General features: G+C 41.0%; 1 protein-coding gene across 10 annotated transcripts in view; it reads left to right on the top strand.

The window, feature by feature from the left end:
• The window catches only part of PHACTR4 (phosphatase and actin regulator 4), a 109476-nt gene that overhangs the window by 662 nt on the left and 103616 nt on the right, over positions 1-5198 (top strand). For 6 of the 10 annotated variants that reach the window (XM_061390780.1, XM_061390771.1, XM_061390832.1 and 3 more), the window contains exon 1: positions 318-5191. The exons of the other annotated variants lie outside the window; for them this stretch is intronic. The gene's annotated coding sequence lies outside the window, so the exon portion shown is untranslated. Of the gene's footprint in view, positions 1-317; positions 5192-5198 lie in introns of those variants that run through there. 10 annotated transcript variants of the gene reach the window in all.

The following is a 5198-nucleotide window of genomic DNA, read 5'->3' as shown; positions in this document are numbered from 1 at the left end:
TGTCCAACTTTTAAACGTCAGCCCCGGGTGGCTTCACGACACTAATCTCCTCCAGGCATTTTTCTCGATAGGGGGATGGGCCTATGGGAAAGAAGCGAGCCCCGCTCCCAGAGAAACCGGGAAAGAATCGGATTTGCTGCTCTGTCTGTATGGGTCGCGGCCGTGATCGAGGAAATCACAGAACCTATACGAATGGCCAGAATGGTAGTTCACTTACCTCTAGAATCTCGGAGGAGAGAAAGTGATTTCTAGGGCAACGAGCAGCCTCTATCACAGCACGCAAAAAAATGTCTACAGTAGTTCATCCGACCGCCCTCTATTCCCCTCAAATCCATGTTTTACTAATGCTTAAAACAAAAGTTGAAAGCAGACGTCCATTAGTAGAAGGACTTGACTTATAGAGAAACCAAAAACCTAGTGGCTTCTAGAAAACTAACTCATAATAGAACTGATTTACTGCTGAGAATCCCAAATTGTGTTACTGATATTGTGTAGGGGTTTGTTGTTGTTCAGTCCCTAAATCCAGTTGGTCGGACTCTTTGCGACCCCTTGGAGTGCAGCACGCCAGGCTTTCCTGTCCTTTACTATCTTCCAGAGTTTGCTCAAATTCATGTCCATTGAGCTGGTGATGTTATCCAGCCATCTTGTCCTCAGTCGTCCCCTTTTCCTCCTGCCTTCAGTCTTTCCCAGCATCAGGGTCTTTTCCAATGAGTTGGCTCTTCGCATCAGGTGGCCAGAGTATTGCATCTTCAGCTTCAGCATCAGTCCTTCCAATGAATATTCAGGGTTGATTTCCTTTAAGATTGACTGGTTTGATCTCCTTGCTGTCCAAGGGACTCTCAATAGTTTCCCCCAGCACCCCAGTTTGAAAGCATCAATTCTTCAGAGCTTAACCTGCTTTATGGCCCAACTCTCACATCCATACCTGATTACTGGAAATAGGAAATATTCGATTTGTAATCTGTCAATGAGTGGAGATTGCGTTTTTCTGACTCTGCTTTGAAGAAGCATCCACAGAATTATTCTAGAACTTGACTGTTAATTATTTGTTCAAACATGACAGTGCTATCAGTACCTTTTTTGAAGCCTCGCCACCTGGCGTGCAAGATTTAGTTCCCCTGCTGCTAAGTCACTTCAGTCGTGTCCGACTCTGTGCGACCCCATGAGACAGCAGCCCACCAGGCTCCCCTGTCCCTGGGATTCTCCAGGCAAGAACACTGGAGTGGGGTGCCATTTTCTTCTCCAATGCATGAAAGTGAAAAGGGAAAGTGAAATCGCTCAGTCATGTCCGACTCTTAGTGACCCCATGGACTGCAGCCTACCAGGTTCCTCTGTCCATGGGATTTGCCAGGCAAGAGTACTGGAGTGGGTTGCCATTGCCTTCTCCCCTACCAGGGCTCAAACCCATGCCTTCTGCAGTGGAAGTCCAGAGTCCACTTCTGACTACTGGAAAAACCATAACCTTGACTAGACGGACCTTTGTTGGCAAAGTAGTGTCTCTGTTTTTTAATACGCTGTCTAGGTTGGTCATAACTTTCCTTCCAAGGAGCAAGCGTCTTTTAATTTCATGGCTGCAGTCACCATCCGCAGTGATTTTGGAACCCAAAAAATAAAGTCAGCCACAGTTTCCACTGTTTCCCCATCTATTTGGCATGAAGTGATGGGACTGGATGCCGTGATCTTAGTTTTCTGAATGTTGAGCTTTAAGCCAACTTTTTCACTCTCTTCTTTCACTTTCATCAAGAGGCTCTTTAGTTCTTCTTCACTTTCTGCCATAAGAGTGGTGTCATCTGCATATCTGAGGTTATTGATATTTCTCCCAGCAATCTTGATTCCAGCTTGTGCTTCTTCCAGCCCAGCGTTTCTCATGATATTCTCTGCATATAAGTTAAATAAGCAGGGTGACAATATACAGCCTTGACATACTCCTTTTCCTATTTGGAACCAGTCTGTTCCATGTCCAGTTCTAACTGTTGCTTCCTGACCTGCATACAGGTTTCTCAAGAGGCAGGTCAGGTGGTCTGGTATTCCCATCTCTTTCAGAATTTTCCACAGTTGATTGTGATCCACACAGTCAAAGGCTTTAGCATAGTCAATAAAGCAGAAATAGATGTTTTTCTGGAACTCTCTTGCTTTTTTGATGATCCAGCAGATGTTGGCAATTTGATCTCTGGTTCCTCTGCCTTTTCGAAAACCAGCTTGAACATCTGGAAGTTTACGGTTCACATATTGCTGAAGACTGACTTGGGGAATTTTGAGCATTACTTTTACTAGCGTGTGAGATGAGTGCAATTGTGCAGTAGTTTGAGCATTCTTTGGCATTACCTCATACCTATTGCAGTTATTTATCATAACACCGCCAACAGCTTGTGATTTGCTGAAATTTAAATATCGGAGAAAAATAATGGAAATATTTTCATTTGGAGCATCTGATTTATAAGGAACTGGAGTTTCTAGGATCACAAACAATGTCATACTGAAAAGACACGCTGAACATTGCTTCCGTCACCCTGTCTTATGGTCTGCCGGGATCCTTGTGCCTAGGCAGAATGGCAGTTTTATGGGGCCCTGGAGGTGGGGAAGGATGGTGAGTTATTGAGCTGTGGTTTTGACTAATGGTTATTCAAAGTTTTATTTACTAAAAGATTTTGACTAATCTTTGCTTAAAGACATATTAAGAAGTATTTTGGAGAACATATTTACAGCAGCTTTGGCTATTGAAGAAAGACTGACATTCAGATATTTTTCTAGTCAAAGAGTCAAGACTCAAGAACGTGCTTTCTTAGTTTTTGCTCTTAATAAAAACTTTTGATCAGTTTCAGACTTGCAGTTTAAGCCTTGGGTTTATGTCAGTACATGCCATGAATGTGACATCAGAAATAGAAACCTACTTCACCTCCTTAAATTCTTCTTAGATAAAATGCATTACATGCCAGTGGAATTGAGTCAATACAATTAGTCTAGCCTTTCTAACTAGTAGAAGCCTGTTTTAAATCTCTCTTTTATGAAACCATCATAATGGAAAGGAGTTTTTTTACCTTGTGTTTTTTGGTGTTGGTCTACTCTGTTTCAAATCAATTCAGTCAATGAATATTTATTGAGAGCCTGTTGTGTTTTAAGCTTTTTTGTAGTGCCTGAGAAGAAAGCAATGAGAACAAAAATCTTTTTTCTTTGAGGCTTACAAACTGATTAGGGGTGGATTGGGCGGAGATGTGGAGGTGGTGGTGGTGAGAATGTAGTAGTAAGACTGTGAATAAATATTAAATAAATCCTCTCTTATTTAGTGTGCAGTTTTGAGCAGGAAGCTCTTTGATCTTTAGTTTTCTCATCTTTACCATGGGTGTAATGATTCCTTTTCTACCTAGTTTGAATTGTTTCCAGAATCAAGTAGGATAAAAATTTGGTTACATTGTACCTTTCCACATTCCTGTGGTAAGTTATTGTTACTACTATTAGAAAAGGAAAAGGAACATTGGGGGAAAGTTGTTTGTAAAGAAAAGACAGAATGGCTGGATTCTCTGTTCTGAGAGAACCTGATGTCCCATTGGTAAACCTTCTGTGACTGTTAGACACGTCTTCACCCAGGGCTACCATAAGTCTTCATGTAGGCCTTTTTAAACAGCACAATCAAATAAGACCATTATTCTTCTATTTTGTTAACAGTTATTAATCTAACTGTCTTAATGTCAGTGCCATGCCCTAGTCTACATCCTTACTGCTTAGCACATAGCTTAGGTATTGCACTGGAACTTCATAAATGTTTGGTCAATGAGTGAAGGAGTAACAAAAATAGACAACAGTTGAGTGCCAAAATGGATCTTTTACTCAGCAGATATTTTTGTTTTGCCTATCATGTGCTTGGACTGGGGTTCTGTCCCAGCGGTACAAAGATGTGAAGGTATAGCTTCTGCCTTAAAGCTCACAACATGACAGCACCTAGTAGTCTGGTGAGTGTTAAATAGGAGTGTGCTGTATTGATGCGATAAGGGACTGAATGATTCTGTTCTGGTAGACAGTGAAAGAAGGCATTAGACAGGAAGTAATTTTTTTTTTTTTTGCGCTTGTTCTGGAAGGATTAATAAGAAAAGTTACTGTTAAAAGTTATTGCAGCCAGAGGGGGCAGTTTGAGCATAGGAATGGAGATGCTAAAGTATAAGGTGTGTGTCTGATATGGCTAAAGGTAATTACAGTTGGTTTTTACTTTTTTTTTAAATTCAGGTCCTCCTCCCCATCTAGAAAATTCGAGAATAGCAATAGATTTTTCATCCCAGAAAAATGCATATGAGCAAGCATATGCACATCATTCTAGAAAGTTATGCAGTTCTTAGGAATCTCTGGACCAGTGGGACTGAGAGTTGAAAAGTGCAATGGCTGGTGAAAGGAACAGTTGATGGCTGGATACTGAGAACGATTCTGAATGCTTGTTGAAGACTTCAGGCTATGGGACTTCCCTGGTGGCTCAGTGGTTAGGGTTTAGCACTTTCGGTGCTGTGGCCTGGGTTCAATCTCTGGTCAGGGAACTAAGATCCTGAAAATCGTGCAAAGGCTTGGCCAAAAAAAAAAAAAAATGACGTTAGCCTTTATGATTAATGAATTGCTAAACCATCAAAAGTTTATTAGCAGGAAATTGATAAAATCTGATCTGTTTTGACAGGTAATTGTTTGCTATTTTCAGGATAGTTTAGAGGGTTTAGGAGCATATTTAGAATAAGTGCTAAATAGGAGGTAGGATTGAGGGCTTTTGTTTTTTTTCAGTTTTGTTTTGATTTTAAAGGATGAGAGAGACTTGACATGCTTAAGGAAAAGAAAAGGAGCCAGCAGAGAAGCAGGTATTGAAGTTCTACACACAAGAAAAGGAAGAGAATAGAGAAACCTTGGGAAGAGATAAAATCAAAGCTCATAGAGAGGTGATCCTTGAAAAGGAAACATGAAGAAAGGATGGAAGAAGATATATTTGGAAATGATCAAGGTGGAAGTTGAATTTGGAGTGGGTTACCAACAGCTGATTTTTAATTCATTACAAAATTGTTTCTGTTTTTGGTTCTTTTTTTTTTTTGGCTGAGAGACACCTGGGATCTCATCTCCCCAGCCAGGGATAGAACCTGGACTCACTACACTGGAAGAAAAAGTCTTAACCACTGGACTGCCAGGGAAGTCTTCCCATCAGCCTGTTTTGTACCCAGACAGTGATGTAGGTA

This window comes from Bos javanicus, chromosome 2 (assembly GCF_032452875.1).
Source record: "Bos javanicus breed banteng chromosome 2, ARS-OSU_banteng_1.0, whole genome shotgun sequence".
NCBI classification, from domain to species: Eukaryota; Metazoa; Chordata; class Mammalia; order Artiodactyla; family Bovidae; genus Bos; species Bos javanicus.
This window is presented reverse-complemented; position numbering and strand designations above follow the sequence as displayed.